Below are 18,951 nucleotides of genomic sequence, written 5' to 3'. Positions count from 1 at the left end.
CATACTTCAAAAAACAGCACAAAGCACACTATGTAAAAGACAGCACAATGTGCCCTTTGAAGGACTTAGCATATCGTAGCCTTTGGGATGACTCAGCACACAACACCCTTTGAAGGAGGGAGTCCATAGCAAGCCCTGTAGAGGACTGAGTGCATGGCATGCTTTGAAAAACTCAGCACATAGCACTCTTTCCCAGGACTCAGCATATAGCACCCTGTGTTAAGACTATTTAAATACTTGTACTTCAGCAGAAAAGCAATATGTTTAACAACTGTTACAAATAAAGTAATAAATCAGAATATATTACTATACTAATCATTGAATAGATTTTTAGTGGCAGTCAAACATGTAAGAAATGAGTTAATATGCCATTCGTTTGCACTTAATAAGTGAGGAAGAATTTTCTAGGTCTTTTAAAATATATCATAAGTTTAATGAAGAAACTATTCTGTCATGTCATATGATAATCAGATAAAGATGATATTAGAGCAAAGAACAGATTGTACTAAGTTTTGGGATGTTAATGTATGTACTTATTTTGGTTTTGGAAAATTGTGAGGATTTCAAATTGGGGTATTGTTCTTGCTAGGCTAGCATTATGTCAGTGGTTAATTTTAGGATAAGGGTTCCCTTTCCACAAAAACATGCACCTGATCTGTCCTTTTAAGTTTCCCATCATCAATTGCATCAGAGTTGCACACCAACTTGTCTAGATTCCTGGATCCTGCAGTCCTTCCAATGTTAGTCTCTAGATAGTGCAGGATGGTGGAAATGATCTAATGCACCCAGCTATAGATTGAGAAGGAACTCCCCTAAAATTTGGCCTGGTTTCTGTTCTCAAGCCTTTAAGTAGTTAAAAGTACAGATTGGAGCCCCTGGTGCCAAACAGTAACAGTATTTTTAAAGCAATTAGACATTTTTATGACACGTTTGTGATTACCTCAGGAAAAGAAAAGAATAAAAGAACAATGAAGCATAGAGGACAAACAGAATTTTAGCTAGCTACTCAGAGGGTGAATCAGCTTAGCTAGCTACTCTGGAGGCCGAGATCTGAAAACCACTTTTCAAATCCAGTACAATCATGAAAAAACATGTGATTATCTCCAAAAAACCAGAAGTGCATCAGTGGCTCAAGTGGTAGACCACTACTTTGGGCACAGATGCTTAGAGCAGGAATGATGCATGCATGAGCACATGAACATGCACGTGTGTGTACAGGCACGTGTGTGCACACACACACAGATGAGTATTTCAATGCAGAGTTCTTTATTTTTTTTTACCTTGCTGTACTTTATTTCCCTGTATTAGTTCACAAATTAACAAAATCAGCTAAGCACCTATTTACATACAACTCATCATGTTTCTCTAAAGTCTACTCTCTTTTGGGCAGCCTGCTCTTATTTGACCCAAAAGTAAATTATTTAAGAGATCAATTCATCTCCCTCATCTCTGTAATGTTAGATGATTGTTTAAGTTCTTCCTAGCAATATAATTTTGTGAAATCCTCCATCAAGCAGCATATTTCTTTCATGAAATGGGAAGCCTCTGGAAAAAAATAAACTATAGGTTTTACTCCTCCTGGCAAGCATCTGGAAATTTATTATCTTCATATAATCAATGATATGTCTGTGTATGCCAAAAACGACTGTGAAAATAAAAAGACCCTTCTAAGCACATAGAATTCGTATACCATTAATAGGTATGAAGGTTTTTTTTTTATTATTCTGAAAATACCATACAGAAGAGTTTCAATTACATGGGCAAGATAATGAGTACATTTCTTATCAAGCATCGTTGCCTCCTCTTTTGTTTCCACTTCCTATCACTTTCCATCTCATCCCTCCTGCCCCTCCCCCCATTATGCCCCTCCTTGCGAAAATTTTAAAGTTCATTTTTCGACAAAACATGTTGTACATCTCATTGTTACAATGGGTCCAACTCTATCCTTTTTTAAAAGATTTGTTTTTTCCTTTCCCTTCCACAAACTATACCAACATAAAATACAGTGAAAACAGGAGCTATATTGTGGGGAAAGGACATACAAAGCAACAAAAATTCATCTTATAAATATGTTAGAAACAATCGCATGAAAGAAAAAAATATTTGAATGCTTATCTTGGGGTACATTTCACCTAACATCAACGAATCTGACCTTTTCTGCTTGTCTCAGACATATCCTATTTATTACCAATAAGGGAAACCATGGGGCCTATGTGTACTTGGACCTGGCGTAGTTCACTTAATATAATTTTTTCCAAGACTTTCATTTTCCTAACAATGGGGCAATGTCATTATTTCTGATGGAGGCAAAAATTCCATTTTGTATATATACCACAATTTATTGATCCATTCATCTACTGAGGGGCATGTGGGTTGGTTCCAAGCTTAGATATGGTAAATAATGTTGCCATAAACATAGTTGTGCTGGGAGCTTTAGTGTGGTCTTCTTTGTCATCATTTGCGTAAATGCCCAAAAGTGTGATTCCTGGGTCATAGGGGAGCTCCATATGAAGTCTTTTGAGGAACCTCCATGCCCCTTTCCAAAGTGGTTGAACAAGTTTACACTACCACCAACAATGCAGTAGGGTTCCCCTATCCACATCTCCTCCTGCATCTGTTGTTAATAGAGTTCTTGATTATAGCCATTCTAACTGGGGTGAGGTGGTATCTCAATGTTGTTTTGATTTGCATTTTTTATAGCTAGGGAGGTTTAGCATTTCTTCATGTGTCTATTAGCCATCTTTCCTTCCTCTTCAGAGTAGTTTCTCTTTAAGCCTTTAGCCAACTTATTTATTGGGCTGTTGATTCTTTTAGGATTTGTTTTTGGGGGATTTAATTTTTTGGAGTTCCAGATATATTTTAGATATGAGACCCTTGTCCATTGTATGGCTAGTGAAGATCTTCTCCCTATTTGTGGACTTTCTATGGATATTGCTAGCTATGTCCTTTGCCATATAGAAGCTCTGCAATTTCATGCAGTTCCATTTGTCAACCTTTCTATGATTTGTTGTGTTTCTGGGTCTCTATTAAGCAATTTTCAGCCTGTACCAAGGAGATCTAGGGTTTCTCCTATTCCATCCTGTAATGTTTTCAGAGTGTCTTCATATTGTGAGGTCTTTGATCCATTGGGAGTTGATTCTGCTACAGGGTGATATATAAGGATCTAGATTTATTTTTCTACAAGTAGTTAACCAATTTTGAGAGCACCATTTACTGAAGAGGCTGTCTTTCTTCCATTCTATTTTTTCAGCTCCCTTATCAAAGATTAGATGGCTGTAGGTCTTTAGGTTCATTTCAATTCTATTCCATTTGTCCTGAGGTCTGTTCTTGGTACTGACCAAGCTGTTTTGCTTACTATGGCTTTGTAGAAGAGTTTGAAATTTTGTACTGATTTTCCTCCAACACTGTTCATTCTGTTAACGATCGTTTTTCCTATTCAGGGTCTTTTATTGTTCCATATGAATTTTTGGATTGCCTTTCCTATGTCCTTGAAGAATGAGGTTGGAATATTGACAGGTATCACATTCAATTTGTAGATAGCATTGGGAAGTATTGCTATTATCACGATTTGATATTTCCAATCTAGGAACATGGGAGTTTTTCCACTTTCTAAGTTTGTTTTGATTTCCTTTTACAGGTATTTAAAGTTTTCATCATAGAGGTCCTTCACTCCTTTGATTAAGTTAATTCGTAGGTATTTTATTTTTTGTGGGGCTATTACGAATGGAGTTGCTTTCCTAATTTCAGCCACAATTTTCTCATTGTAGGCATACAGAAAAGCCATTGGTTTTTGAGGGTTAATTTCATACCCTTCTAGTTTGCCCAAGTTTTGAGTAACCTTGAGTAACTTGGGAGCGGGTCTTTAAATACAAGATCATGTCATCTGCAAATAGGGAAAGTTATACTTCTTCTTTCCCTATTGGGTTCCTCTTTATGTTTGAATTGAAGAGCAGTAGAGAGTGGGCCTTCTTGTCTCGTTCCAGAGTTTAGAGGGAATAGCTTTAGATTTTCACCATTGAGTATAATGCTTTCTGTAGTTTTGTCATGCACAACCTTTATTGTATTGAGGAATGTTCCATAGATTCCTAATTTTTCCAGGACCTTCACCATAAAAGGGTGTTGGATCTTGTCAAAGGCTTTTTCTGCAACTATTGAGATAACCATGTGGTTCTTATCCCTGCTCTTGTTGATGTGATGAATTATGTTAATTGATTTGTGTATATTGAAGCAGCTTTGCATCCCTGAAATGAATCCTGTTTGCACATGGTGTATGATTTTTTGGATGAATTGTTGAAGTTGATTAGCCAAAATTTTGGTGAGAGGCTTTGCATCAATGTTCATCAAAGAAATGGGTCTATAGTTCTCTTTCTTTGATGAGGGTTTGGGGATGAGGGTTCTGATGGCTTCATAGAAAGAGTTCGGTAGGGAACTTTCTCTTTCAATTTCATTGATGATTTGGAGGAGTATTGGTGTGAGTTCTGCTCTGAAGGCCTTTTAGAATTCTGCTGTATAACCATCTATTCCTGGGTTTTTCTTAGATGGGAGTTCTCTTATTGCTCTTTCTATTTCAATGCTTGATATGTGCCTGTTAAGATGGTTTAACTCATCTTAGTTTCAGCATGTCAATATTTGCCAGGAAAATGTCCATTTCTGCCAAGTTCTCAAACATATTAGCAAAAGTTTTGAGCAGTATTCCTTTATAATGTTCTGAATCTTGATTGTTTTTGTAGTGATGTTTCCATTCTCATCTCTGACTTTATTAATTTGGGTGTGTTCTCTTCTTTTTCTTTTTTAAGGGTCTGTCAATTTTGTTAATTATTTTGAAGAACCTTCTCATTTTGTTGATTCTTCATATGGTTTTTTTTGGATTCTAATTCATTTAATTCTGATTGAATTTTAATTCTTTCTCTCCATCAACTTGATTGGGGTTTATCTTGATTCACTTTTTCAAGGAGTGTCAGATCTCATTAAATTGTTGGTTCCAGGTCTCTCCAATTTGTTAATATAGGATCTCAGCGCTATATACTTGCCTCTGAATCGTGCCTTTTCTGTGTCCCAGAGGAGCAGAAAATCTCTGTGCTAGTTTTTGTTGAATAATATGAACATTTGAACTTCGATTCTAAGCTCTTCCATGACCCACTGGTGTTTGAACAGTGTGTTTTTCAGCCTCCATCTTATACTGGACTTTCTTTGGTGGCTTTTTGTGTTGAGTTCTAATTTTATTCCCTTTTGGTCTGATAGAATGCAAGATATGAATTCAATGTTTCTGAATTTTGACAAGTTTGATTTGGAAAATGTTCCATGTGCTGCTGAGCAAAAAGTGTATTCTTATGCTGCTGGATGAATATTTGCTAGATGTCTGCTAAATCAGTTGATGTATGCACTTGTTTAGATCTGCGGTTTCTCTGTTGAGTTTTTGCCGAGTTGATCTATTTAGTGGGAATAGTGGTTTGTTAAAGTCCCCAACAATTAATGTCGTTGGATCTATGTGAGATTTAAAGTAGTATTTCTTGTATAAATTTGGGTGCACTATTGTTTGGCAAATATTTAGAATTTTAATATCCTCCTGAAAGAGATATCCCTTAATTAGTATGTAGTAACCTTCTTTATCTCTTCTCAATAATGTTAATTTGAAGCCTATTTTATCTGATATTAGGATTGCAACTCCTGCCTGTTTTGGGGGGCAGTTTGCTTGGTAGATTTTGTTCCAGCCTTTCACTTTCAAAATGTGTTTGATTTTTATGGGCAAGTTGTGATTCCTGAAGGTAGAAGATAGAAGAATCTTGTATTTTAAACCAACTAGACAGTCCATGTCACTAAAATTGAGAGAGAGGACTGAGAGGTATTTGGGTGCTCTTGCCATTTTATCCACCTTCTTGGGTGCTGCGCCTACTGGATTCTTTCTCTGGTTCTTGGATTCTGTTTGTATGTGGTTTCTTGGCCTTTATTGTGGTCTTGTTGGTTTTCTATGTTTAGGACATCTTTTAGTATCTTTTGTAGAGCTGATTTGGTGGAGATATATTGTTTGTTTTTCTTTGCTATGGAAGATTTTTATTAGACCTTCAATTATGATTGAGAGTTTAGCTGGGTACACTATTCTTGGTTGATAGTTGTTTGTCTTTAGAGCATGGCATAAACCATTCCAGGCTCTTCTTGCTTTAATTGTCTCTTTTGAGAAATCTGAGGTGATTCTAATTGGTTTTCCTTTATAGGTGACTGATCTTTTCTCCTTGACAGCTTTAAGGATCATTTCCTTGGTCTGAATTGATCCTGTGTGGCTTATAATTAATTGGACTATGGACAGTCCTGTTCTTGTCTGGTCTATTTAGAGTTTTAAAAGCTTCTTGTATCTGAATATGCCTATCTTTTTGCGTGTTGGGAAGTTCTCTGCTGGGATCCTGTTGAACAAATTTTCTAGACCATTACCTTATGTCTCTATATGCTCCTCTACACCCATTTCCCTCAGATAAGGCCTTCTGATGGTGTCTTCCAAGTGTTGAATAGATCTATCATATTTCTTGAATTTGTCTTGGATAGTTGTATGTTCTTTCTCTATAATACCTAGGCTGTCTTCAATGCCGGAGATTCAATCTTCTGCATAGTCTAACCTAATGTCAAGACTTTCTACTTTATTTTTAATTTCTTTTCCTTTTAATTGGTTGGCTGTTATGGCTTCAAATTCTTTGTTGGAGCTTTGTTTTAGATCTTGTATGAAATTCTTTACTTCCTTAATTTGGTGTTCAGTGTTTACTCTCAAATCACTTAGTTGATTGGTTATGGTTTCCTTGGACTCCCATTCCTTCTCTTGGGCTCCATTTAACATAACCTTTGTGGTCTCCCTGACTCTTTTCAGGTGACTGTTTATGGATTCCATGAATGGCTGTATTGATCTTTGTCTATGCTCATCCAGCTCTTGCAATTCTTGAATTACTCTTTGATTAGATTCCTCACGTTCATGTAACTTCTCTAGTTCTCTTTGACTGATCTCAGCCTGCTCAGACAATTCCTTTATTTCTCTTTGAGTATTCTCAACCTGCTCACGCAATTCCAGTATCAATCTTTGAGTAGCTTTCTCAAGCCCATGAGCTTCCTGTTTTGATCTTTGGTTTGCCTCCTCTCTCTCCCTAACACGTTCACACTGAGTCCTTTGCAGGGTTTCAATCTTTTCATTCACCATGTTTACCAGTAGTGTTTGTAGATCTTTTTGGGAACTCTCGTCTGGATTATTCATTATCTGTTCTGTCACCTGATTATCTTGAGTGGGAATTGAGATACCCGGACTTGCCATTTTCCTTGTGTTTTTCTTGCTTGTTCTGCCCATTTGGGATGAAAGTAATGCCAGTTTTGTGCTAGAACACAATTTTAAGGCAAGCATCAACCAAAGTCCTGTAATTGCATAGTCAAATGTTTGAAGATACAATCTAGTTCAACAGATACAGTCAATTCAACATTAAATAACTATGTTTTAATGGGCTAAGAATACCAAAGAATAATTTGACAAACCAGAAATTATTATGTTTAGGGAGAAAAGTGGGGAAAACAGCATTAGAGGGATGTGGAAAGGTAAAAGGAGAGTGAAATTAACCAAGTCCTAATCTCACAGAGGGAAATGGATTGGAAAGAATGATAGAAATGAGAGAAGAAAAAACTTTTAAAAAGAGACAAGAAAAAATGGAAAGACAAATATTTAAATTTAAAAAGTGAAACTCTTAAAAGTAATGAAAATTTAAAGAAGTAAAATTGAGAGATGAACAAGGATGAGAGGAGGGGAGGGACAGAAAGAAGACCTGAAAAACTAAAAAATAAAAATACTTCAAATAATTTATAGGTATAAATAAGTAATACTGCTATTAAGGAATGTAATCCGAAGAGGTTTTGAATTGAGTAATATGTTTTTGGATTAAGAATGTACACAATTGTGGATAAGGTCTTATAATCAAATGACAGGTATATAGGAGGTGAACAGAACAACAAATAATTCATGCAAAAAGAACAATAGATGAAAAAGTAAAACGAATGAGAAAGAAAGAACAAAAAAGACCAACAGGTCAGTAAACATTTTTTTTTAAAAAAGCACACACACACACACACACACACACACATACACCTAAAATAAAAGTTATAAGAGGAAGAAAAAAAGATTAATGAAAACAATTTTTATCATTAAAAAGTAAAAATTTAAAAAGATACAAAAAAGACTTCTTTGATTTTGTTTTTGGGGGGTTGATGGGAAGATCCTGTATCTCCCTTGTGTCAGTAACCAGTCTCTTGGTGGAGTCTCTGGTTTGCTTGTGGTGTTTGGTTTCCTGTGGCTTGATTGGTTTCTTAAGTCAGTTTGTTTGGGCAGGCAGAAAAAATTCTGTTGGTTTACCCAGAAGTTTGTGATTGCCTCCCAGGCTAGTTCAGTGGGAGGGAGATCTGCTTTGAGTATCACAAAAGAGGGAGGTGGCTGTTTCCTCTAGTTTGGAGTTACTGTAATAAGGCTGGGTTCTGGGTAAAGTTGAAGCCTTTCAGCAAACAGTAGCTTTTCCCTGAGGGGCTAGCTTCTGAAACATTCACAAAGCCCAGCCTGGAGCCATTCTCAGGGTTTATGTTTACTGAGTTTCAATTGATTGTCAGTGCTGTTGTAGGGAGGGGCAGACTCTGGCTCTGTTTACCCAGTGAAGAAAGCCACTCCTTTGTGGGATTAGCTTTCTCTGCCTTGTTTTTGTGACTTTCCCATGGGTGGAGTTGAGAATGGCAGGTCAGGGTAGGTACTTGTGACTAGCTAAATGACTCTTTTGTTTTCATCAAAGAACTGAGTTGGATCTAGCTACTTAGCCAGGCTTTTGTCTACATCAAAGGTGGATATTTCCGGTGTTGGGGGGAGGGGTGTCCTTCCCTCCTCTGCTCCCTTTGAGAAGGAGTGAGGATGTTAGTTTTGTACTCACGCTGGAGTGTGGGTTCCTGGGTAGCCTCTGGTCTGCTATCTGCAGGATGAAGATATCTGCTACTTGTCAGTTCTTGGTCATGTTGAGTAAAATCTGCTTGCCCACTGCATCTGGCACATTTGTCCCAGACTCTCTGGGTTGTAGTTATGGCGGCTATGGATGGCACCACAGCCGCCACAGCAACCTCAGCCATGGTTGCTGGAAAATGCTCAGATCTGTCTACTTACCTGGATTATTCCTCTCTGCCCAAACTCTCTGTAATGTGATGGCACACTTGGTGTGCCTAGGACTGTTCATTGGAACACTAGAACTGCTTTCTATGCAAGAGCTTGTTTAGCCACCAGATTCTCCTCCGCCATTTTCTCGAAATTTCTGAAGGTGTTTAAATATTACTGGAATTGTTTTGGAATAAATAATGTTCACCTTGACTATCTTGAGAAAGAAGAATTGGTTTCTCAGCACTATAGGTAAGAACTTGAGTGAAAGAAACAAAAGGAAAAATGAGGAACAACTCAACACATACATTCAAAAGAAACAAAACAACCCAAGAAAACACCAATTAACTCAGTACTCAAGAACCTGCAGGAAATGCAAAGATTTTTTTTAAAAATAGCTATGATAAGCTTATGAAAATCCTGACTACGAGGGAGTCTACTATTGTGAGGATAGTGGTTAAAGCTCAGACTGGACAGAAAGATCTGTACACAATGCCAGGCACTTGTTATTCTAAATTCCAGGAAGAATAACATAAAGTAGACTGAGCCCACGATCTTACACAAGTAGGAAGCAAGATTCTATCTGAAAGTTAATCAGGATAATTTAGGGCTGGGGGCATGCCAAAGTGGTAAGAACAACCATTTAGGAGACACAAGACACTCAATTCAAATTCCAATCTTATGTGTATTAAAGAAAAAAAGCTATGACTTTAAATAATGGGAATAATTGCAAGATTTGAATATTTGAGTGGAGAAAAATCCATGAGAGAGGTAGAGTTTACCCATGTTGTAATACTTTCTACTTAAGTGATAATATTATGTGGTACTCCAGACATAACAGAGTTACCTTGCAAATGAGCATGGATGTGCATTTGTGTGAAGGAAATACTCTATTTACATAAGTGTAAATTAAATACTTTTTGGGGGTAGATTTTAGTTCTTGTACTAAGAGCCTGGGTGATATCTCTGAGTCTTTTCACTCAAGGCTATCACTCTACTACTATGAGCCACAGTTCCAATTCTGATTTTCTGTTGGTTGTTTGGAGATAAGAGGCTCATGGACTTTCCTGACCAGGATGGCTTCAAAACAATAATCAGCTCTCAGCCTCCTGAGTAACCAGGATTCCAGGCCTGAGTCGTCCATGTTTTTAATAATTTAGTAAATTGTATAGTTACAGAAGTTATAATTTATCATTATAACCTTTATAATATATGTGTTTGTATTTATATCAATGCATACATATAGAAATATTTTAACATATTTTTGTATCTGCAGTAGATTTAAGAAATCATCCTTCATTATAAAATAACATGGAAACAAGTTTAATGAGGAGCAAAACAAAGGGAATTGTCACATGTTTCTTGTTGTTGAATGAAATATGAATTGTGAGAATCAGTTTGAGAAAACCATTTAACAAAATGGATAATGGCTATTAATTCCAATCCCTTTATTTGCCCATATTGTGCATCCTCACACATGAGTGTCAAAGTCAAACCACACTTTTTTGCCTTTGTATTTAAATCTCATGTTATAATTTAGGGGATAGGTGAAGTAATCAAATAAAGATTAAAATAATACTAAGTGAGGCTGTGAGTTAGAGCTGAAAATGATTTTAAATATGATAATAGCTAATTTAATCCCATATCCCTTACTTTTGCTCTATTGTCATATACCTCATTCCCACATTAGGAAAGTACATAGAAGGTTCTCACTAAATTATGTGTAAAATTATGAAAAATGTATTAAAAGAATATGGGCACATCGGGGCTGCGAAAGTAGCTCAGTGGTAGAGCTCTTGCCTTGCATGCCTGAGGCCATGGGTTTGATTTCTCAGCACCACATAAGCAAAAAGAAGAAAGCCAGAAGTGACGCTGTGGTAGATTGCTAGCCTTGAGCAAAAAAGCTGAGGGACAGCTGAGGGCCCAGAATTCAGGCCCCTCGACCGGAAAGAAAACAATAACAACAACAAAAGAATATGGGCACAGTCTGGTTTTAGCTGATTGGTACCTGTAGGGGGTAGTGTGTTTTTGAGGACCTGAAAAACGTTGTGATGTAGATGAAGGAAGGGATGTGCTAATTCTGGAAAATTGGCTAGAGGATTGCTCCCAGAAAAACAGTGATGAATTTTCCCAAAAGGTTAGAGTAAAATCACTCTCACAATCATGTTCACTACTGCACTATTCACCGTAGAGAATTTATGGAAACAGCCCAGATGCACTTTAGCAGAGGGATGGTTGGAGAAAGTGTTGCACATATACACAATTGGATTGCACCCATCCATTATAAAGACTGTTACAGTATTTGCAAAGTAATGGATAGAACTAAAATTATGTTAAATAAACGAAGTCACAGCCAGACACAAAAAGAACGTGTATTTAGAAGCCAGAATTTTATGCAAGTTAAAAAACAGTATTAATCAAAGCATGCTATTTGTAGAGGAGTATTTAACAGGTGTAATTTCTTATAAAATTGAACTTTTAATCCAACAAAATGAATACCAGGAGGCTACCACTTGGAAAATGTGAGGGAAAATCAAAGGGAAGAAATAAAGAGACTTATGGAAGTAGAGAGTGAAGCCATAATATTCAATGCAGATAGTATGAAACTAATAAAAACGAAAGTGGGTTGAGGTTTGGAAGGATGTGAGAAAGTTATGTAAAGATCCATTGTACTTATAAACTGATTCGTTGAATGGAAAACATTTCGTACACCTATTTAATAAAAATATAATTAAAAACAATGGAGACATCTGATCTTAAACCATGAGTCAATATGATACTTGCCTTCTCAGAAATTTTCTTTGCAGGTATTTTCCTCATAATGACAGAAAAGTGAACAACGCAATGTATATCAATACATCACTTTGCATATCCTAAATAGACAATATAAAAATCACAGTAAAACTATTAGAATATATCACATGATAAAATAAAAGGTAGAAAGTATCAAACTCTGATTGTTTTTCCAAGTACTTTACCTTTGGTATCTAATTTAATCCTCACAATAATCCCATAAAGTGAAACTATTTTTATTTTTAATTCTAAGATGATGATATTTAAGTCTTCAGAGTTGGAATTACTAGTACAACATTCTACACACGGTAAGTGTTAGCCTGCGTTCCATTCCCACTATATGAACTAACCTCATTCTATTTTATAACTAAATACTAGCACTCAGTCTACTAATTCTAGGAAAATTCCCAAAATTATTGTGCACACTCTAATAATATTTCCTTTATCTTTGTTAGAAAATAGGTAACTTAGACAGACACCGGTGGCTCACGCCTATAATGCTAGCTACTCAGGAGGCTGAGATCTGAGGATTGTGGTTCAAAGCCAGCTTGGGCAGGACAGACTGTGAGACTCTTATCTCTAATAAACCACTAGTAAACTGGAAGTGGCACTGTGGTCCAAGTGGTAGAGCACTCGCCTTGAGTGGAAGAGTGCAGGAACAGCACCCAAGCCCAGAGTTCAAGCCCCATGACCAACAACAACAAAAAAAGACAATAAGTAACTGTAAGAAGAAAACTCCATTTATACCTCCCTAGTGAAAACTCAATTTATACCTCCCTAGTGAAAGGAACTGCTAAACTATAACATTCTTGATTTCTAGCTCAAAATAGTAGAAATCATATTTTAGGCCTTCACTCAACACTGCACTGCCTGGGGACCCCATCTCTGGTTAACACAGTCTTACTGAAAGAATGACCTGCCCAATTCCTGATGGAAACAGACTGCAGGCCTTTTGGAGCAATCGTTTCCACATTGTAGCTCACCTAAATTTTTTACCATTTGAAGTATTTTGATTGCTTTTTTTTTTGGGGGGGGGGGTCCGGTCGTGGGGCCTGAACTCTAGACCTGGGCACTGTCCCTCAGCTCTTCAGCTCAAGGCTAGTGCTCTACCACTTGAGCCATAGAGCCAATTCCGGCTTTTTTCTTTTTGCTTATGTGGTGCTGAGGAATTGAACCCAGGGCCTCATGCATGCAAGGCACTCTACCACTGAGCCACCTTCCCAGCCCTTTTGATTGCTTTTTATATCCACCATTTTGAGAGAAATGTACTACTTTAAAATGTTATTAAAGAAAGAATGATATAAAATCACATTTGACCCCAGATAAATATTTTACCTTTCATATACCCAAAAATGCAGTCTTACCTATCATTAATGTTAGGAACGAGAGTTTAAAAATCATTGACACCAAGACCTAATTATGAATTAAAGACTCTCCAACTTGTGAATACAATTGGTTTAAAAAGACATCAATACTACTACATTTTTAAGTCCCTATGATAATGATAATGATTCGCTATGATAATCATAATGATAAACTATTAACACTTAAAAATAACTCATTTTCTTGGGAGTAGGACGAAAAGCACAAGGTTAATCCTAATTATTTTAAAAGACCTTTATTTAAAAGTTCACTCATAACTATAAAGACTAAAACTAACTGAAATAGAGAGGAAATAATTTAACTGCATCATCTACATTCAATGGACTATTAATAGAAAACAAAATTATACTAATAATTAGCTTACCCAATTCACTTAATTCTTTCATTCTATTCCATTTACTTTCATAAAAACTGGGTTTTCATAAAATGAAGCATAAAAAAGCATATATACCCACATACTTTTTCAGATCTTAACAATATTTCAGAAATTTTAGCTCTACAGTCAATGAACTGAAATAATACTAAAATATTCAAAGGATTTTCAGAAATTGCAAGACTTGCTCTGAGATGTTATGTATATTGGAACAGATATTCAAAAAGCCTTATTTGTTAAAGTTGCCATAGTTTCTCCCACAAAAGAGCCATTAGTAAAGATACCTGTGCATGTACAAAACACCTTCAAATGCATCCACAATATGGAAATAACACTTGCTTTTTGTTTGTTCGTTTTTGAAAGGAATATCTAACAAGCATATCCACAATACTTATTTTCAATGAATAAGATGGGATATTCAAACATAATATGGGTTGGATTATCTCTTAGTGAGAATAGATATAATATTGCAAAGAAAGTGATTTTCAACAGAAATCCAGAAAGAGTTTATCCAACTTGTGTTTCACAGGAATAATCAGAGAGTAATACCTGTTTGGTCAAGTCGGTCCAAATCACTCTATGAGTGTATCTTAAAAGTATAACCAATTTAAGAGGTCAAATACGTATTTTGTACAGACAATCATCTTATAGCAACAACTTACTAACTAATTATGTCTGTATCTTCTTACCTAACATACAATAAGAGCTGAAAGCGGTCTCTTTTTCTAACTTAATATTGTAAATGCTTTGATTATGATGTTATTATTAGACAAATAATATGTACAAAGGCTGGTTCCACTGAAATGACATGACAGAACACTGATAAATAAAAACATTGCAACACAGTTAGCTTTTTTCAGCCTCACCCTGTCCACATTGGCAAGCAACATTGCAACAGCACACACACACATATACACATACACACATGTTCGCACATGTACACACACATATACACGCATGCTAAATTCAGGGTTTATTGTACAAAAAAGTCCACATAAAATATTAGTGATTAGGACAAATGATAATATGCCTTATTACAAAATAATACATAAACCATTACCACGCATGTTACATTTTACCTGCCTCTCCACATGTGACCACTTAATTTAGTTTTAATTAATTAATTACCTTATTAATTAATTTATTTGTTTGGTGCTACTACTAGGGCTTGAACTCAGGGCCTGGCTTTGTCCCAGAATTTATTTTTTGTTTCAGTTTTCTCAAGGCTAGCATTTTACTGCTTGTACCACAGCTCCATTTCTAGGTTTTGCTGGTTACATTCAAATCAGAATCTAATGGACTGTTTTTTCTTGGTCTGCTTTCAAACCACAATGCTCAGATTTCATCTTTCTGATTAACTACTACTAAAGACATAAGCCATCAGTGTGGCTTCTACTTTTTCCTATATAGTTATCTAATGCACATACTTAGATGGTAATTTTAAAATGAGAGTATAGAAGCAAGATGTACAGTGATGATACTGTCCTGTCAGAAATTCAAGTTAGTAATGTAAATTTATTCTTAAAACACAAAAAATACCATGATATAGTGTAAGAGAACTCACTATTGAACATAGGAGCCTTAAGAGCTTTCTAATAGATCCATTATTTATTGGTACCCAACATTAGAAAAATGTATGCGGCATTGGTAAAATAGAAGTCCTTTGCATGACTACATACATTCCTTGTTTTTATAAGACACTTGCATTCATCTAAAAAGTAGGCCTGTCTATTGTCTTCATGTGATTTTGATGATTGAAAGTGCTTAGTGAGAAGGTCAAAATGTATTAGTAGTCCTTCATTATCAATTCTCATTTTCTTCTTGGAGAATATAATAATCAAATCAATAGTTCAGAATCGGCAAGCAATACTTCAGAATCATGCTTCCAGTGCAAGTGGATCACCAGTAAGAAATCCTCAATACCAATTTCCACAAAGTTTTGTCACAGATACAATCTCCCTGCCTTCTCTAGCTGCTTTACTACCCTCTTATTCCTTCATTGTACAAGAAAAGTATGATTCAACTGATTTCAGTCAGATCTGTTACTAGAACTATCAAGGATTTATTTTACTGTCTGTAGTTTGGTAAAGTTATGTCTCTTTACGTAGGCTACTAAAAATGTATTTACTAACTTCAAGTAAATACATAAATTCGATTTCCATCTCTTTTAAAAAATAAAATTTTGTTTGCTCTACAAATTGATCAGAGGCATGGATTACGTGGCTAGCTATGTCATTACACATCTTTCTCTTTTTTTCTCTCTCACTTTCATGGTTCTCATATATAACACGATTGCTCCATAATTATCCTAATTTATTTTGCTTTTATATTTTTGGTTGTATCATTTCACTTTTTGCTCTGCCATTTCCCAAATCATTTATATGGAAGGCATTATTTCCTATTTTCTCATGCCTAGAATAAGCTGCACATGGAGACATCATTGGTCCTCATTTTCAGTGTGTACATTTGAATATGGAGGAATATCTTTCCTCTGCTCTCCATCAATTCCCTCCTCTCTAGTTAGAATAATTTCGAATAGTAAAATTGGAAAAAGAGAAAATAAATCATGGTGAATAAACAGTTGCAGAAAATTCACCAGATATTTCTGACCAGTTCAACCAATGTGAACTATTAGGGAAATACATGGACACCTCATTCCCACTGGCACTCAAAGTCTCTGGTTAGGCAATTCTTAGGAATATGGGGAACAAGATGAAAAAGTAAGGAATGGTATCAATTGCAAGAAAAAAAATTGGAGAAGGATCCAACCATATTTCTTCAATGGGCTGTCGAAAATATTCAGCTTACTACAGTGCGGAGACTTCTTTTTCAAAAGGCCACTTATGTGAATAGTAGGGATGATGATCAGTATATCCCTCTTCAAGAAGCCTACGGTGGACACTTAGACATTGTCAGTCAGTTGGTTTCTCAAGCGGCACATGCAATAACTGTAGATGACTGGACACCCCTGAACAGTGCATACACGTGGAATAATACCAGAGTCGCTTCTTTCTTACTTCATCATGATACAGATACCAATGGCCAAACTAACGGACTTTTTTTTTTAAATTTTTTTTGGTCTGGTTGTGGGGCCTGAACTCTGGGCCTGGGTGCTGTCCCTCATCTCTTCAGCTCAAGGCTAGCACTCTACCACTTGAGCCACAGCACCACTTACCGCTTTTTTTTCTGCTTATGTGGTGTTGAAGAATCGAACCTTGGGCCTCATGTATGCAAGGCCAGCGCTCTACCACTGAGCCACTTTCCCAGCCCAAATATTTTTGTTTGTTTGATTTTTGTTGTTGTTGTGATTTTTTTTTTTGGTGGGTCATGGGGCTTGAGCTCTGGGCTTGGGTGCTGTCCCTGTGCTCTTCAGCTCAAGGGGAGTGCTCTACCGCTTGAGCCACAGTAACACTTCCCCAAACTAAAGGACTCTTGACACCCTTATATCTTGCTGTTGAGAATTGAGATAGCAAAGATACGCTGGATCGCCTTCTGTTGAACCATTATATAAATCCAGGCCTGAAGAACAACATAGAAGAAACTCTATGTGACATTGCCAAAAGCATAAGTATGTATCACTACCTCTAGGAAGTTGTAAAATGCTGTACAAATTGTTCACCGAAGTCCTAATGGTCGGGTTAAGTTTCTTAAATTTCAAAAATGCAAGTTCATCTTTTCTGTCCCTACAAAATATTTTCACAATCCAAATAAGAGCAATATCTTTCTTTTTGGTCGGTCATGGGGCTTGAACTCTGGGCCTAGAGTTATCCCTGTGATCTTCAGCTCAAGGTGAGCCCTCTACCACTTGAGACACAGCTCCACTTCCAGTTTTCTAGTGGTTTATTTGAGATAAGAGTACCACAGACCTTCCTTCCCAGGCTGGCTTTGAACCATGATCCTCAGATCTCAGTCTCCTGTTTAGCTATGATTATAGGCATGAACCACCAGTGCCCGGCAGCACCAATATTTTACTGTAAAAATTCATGGATTCCGCGGAATTCTTCCAAGTGAATTGCCTGCCTTGGATGGAAAAATGTATTCAATAGATTTTGTAAACATGTATAATAATTTCTTTAGAGTTTGTGATTTTTTAATAAGAAATAATTTTAATTTACCTGTTGAAATGAGTAGTACAGAAACTAAAATATTTCTGGTGCTTGTCTGAAAAAGTATATTTTAAAATATTCTATATTCTATGTTTGCATAATGTTCATAATTTATTTTTTCCTAGATATACATTGAATTCTATATTATTTTATAATATATAAGTTCATTAATGTGTCCTTTCCGATTGTATTCCATATAGAAACAGTTTGATTCCTTTTTTTCTAGGTCTTAATATTATTTTTCTTTGGGATAAAATGACAATGTTGTCTAATCTGAAAAGTTTTGTAAAGTTTATGCTATGTAAACGCCTTTCTGAGGTGATTTAATACACTGATGTCAAACTAATTTTAATTATATGAATTACGTGTATTGTTAAACTTGTAATTTTGTAATCAACTTTTTAATCACTTTTTTTCATTTCTTGCATCTGAAGAATGAAAAATATGGAATACTTCTCAAATTTTCATATTATCCTTGTGCAAGTGCCATGTTAATCTCTGTATTGTAGTTTGAGTATACGTGCTGCTGAAGCATGTAGTATCCTCTAAATTTAATAGTTAATGCTGCAAACCTTATACAGGCTTATATCTATGGGTGCCTACTTGTAACAAGGAAACCTTATTGTTCCTAACAATGCTATCGATCTTATTTCCCTAAAATTCTGTGAATATTGGAAAAAATTATATTGATCAGTCGATTGCTCACATTTGCAAACTGTTTTTTGCCAATGAATATCTTAAGTCTTTTTATTTGGAATTTGATCATACTCTCTATTACTTATAATTAGGTCCAAAGGTGATGGCTTTTTCAAGTATTTATTTATCCAGCTTTGTGGACCTAATGGATTCAAACTAAGCGTTGCTTAAGAGCTACTTCTAAACTTCTTCAGCTGACATTTTCCCAAATGAGGTGTTACTGGAACAAATGTCTACCTGAGCCTTTACCCTTCTTCCATGTGGGAACAGAACAACCAGAATACCTTACCCTGACAGCAAAGATTTTCTTACTAGAACAAAACTAATCTTGGTTACAAGGGATCATAGAGAGATGAACAGTTCAAACAGAACTGTTCAGACGAGAAGGTATTTTATCAAAATATAATTGTTTATTATACCTTCCATTTAAAAGTAGCTAAAGCCAAGAAGTGAAA

At 36.0% G+C, this 18,951-nt stretch overlaps 1 pseudogene; it reads right to left on the bottom strand.

The window, feature by feature from the left end:
- Positions 1-18,238: 18,238 nt before the first annotated feature.
- Positions 18,239-18,335, bottom strand: LOC138819762 (U6 spliceosomal RNA; annotated as a pseudogene).
- Positions 18,336-18,951: the final 616 nt, after the last annotated feature.

The sequence above is a fragment of the Dipodomys merriami genome, unplaced genomic scaffold (assembly GCF_024711535.1).
Source record: "Dipodomys merriami isolate MVZ:Mamm:240054 unplaced genomic scaffold, mDipMer1.0.p SCAF_816, whole genome shotgun sequence".
Classification (NCBI taxonomy): domain Eukaryota; kingdom Metazoa; phylum Chordata; class Mammalia; order Rodentia; family Heteromyidae; genus Dipodomys; species Dipodomys merriami.
The sequence above is the reverse complement of the archived record's forward strand: the minus strand, read 5'-3'. Positions and strand labels throughout refer to the sequence as shown.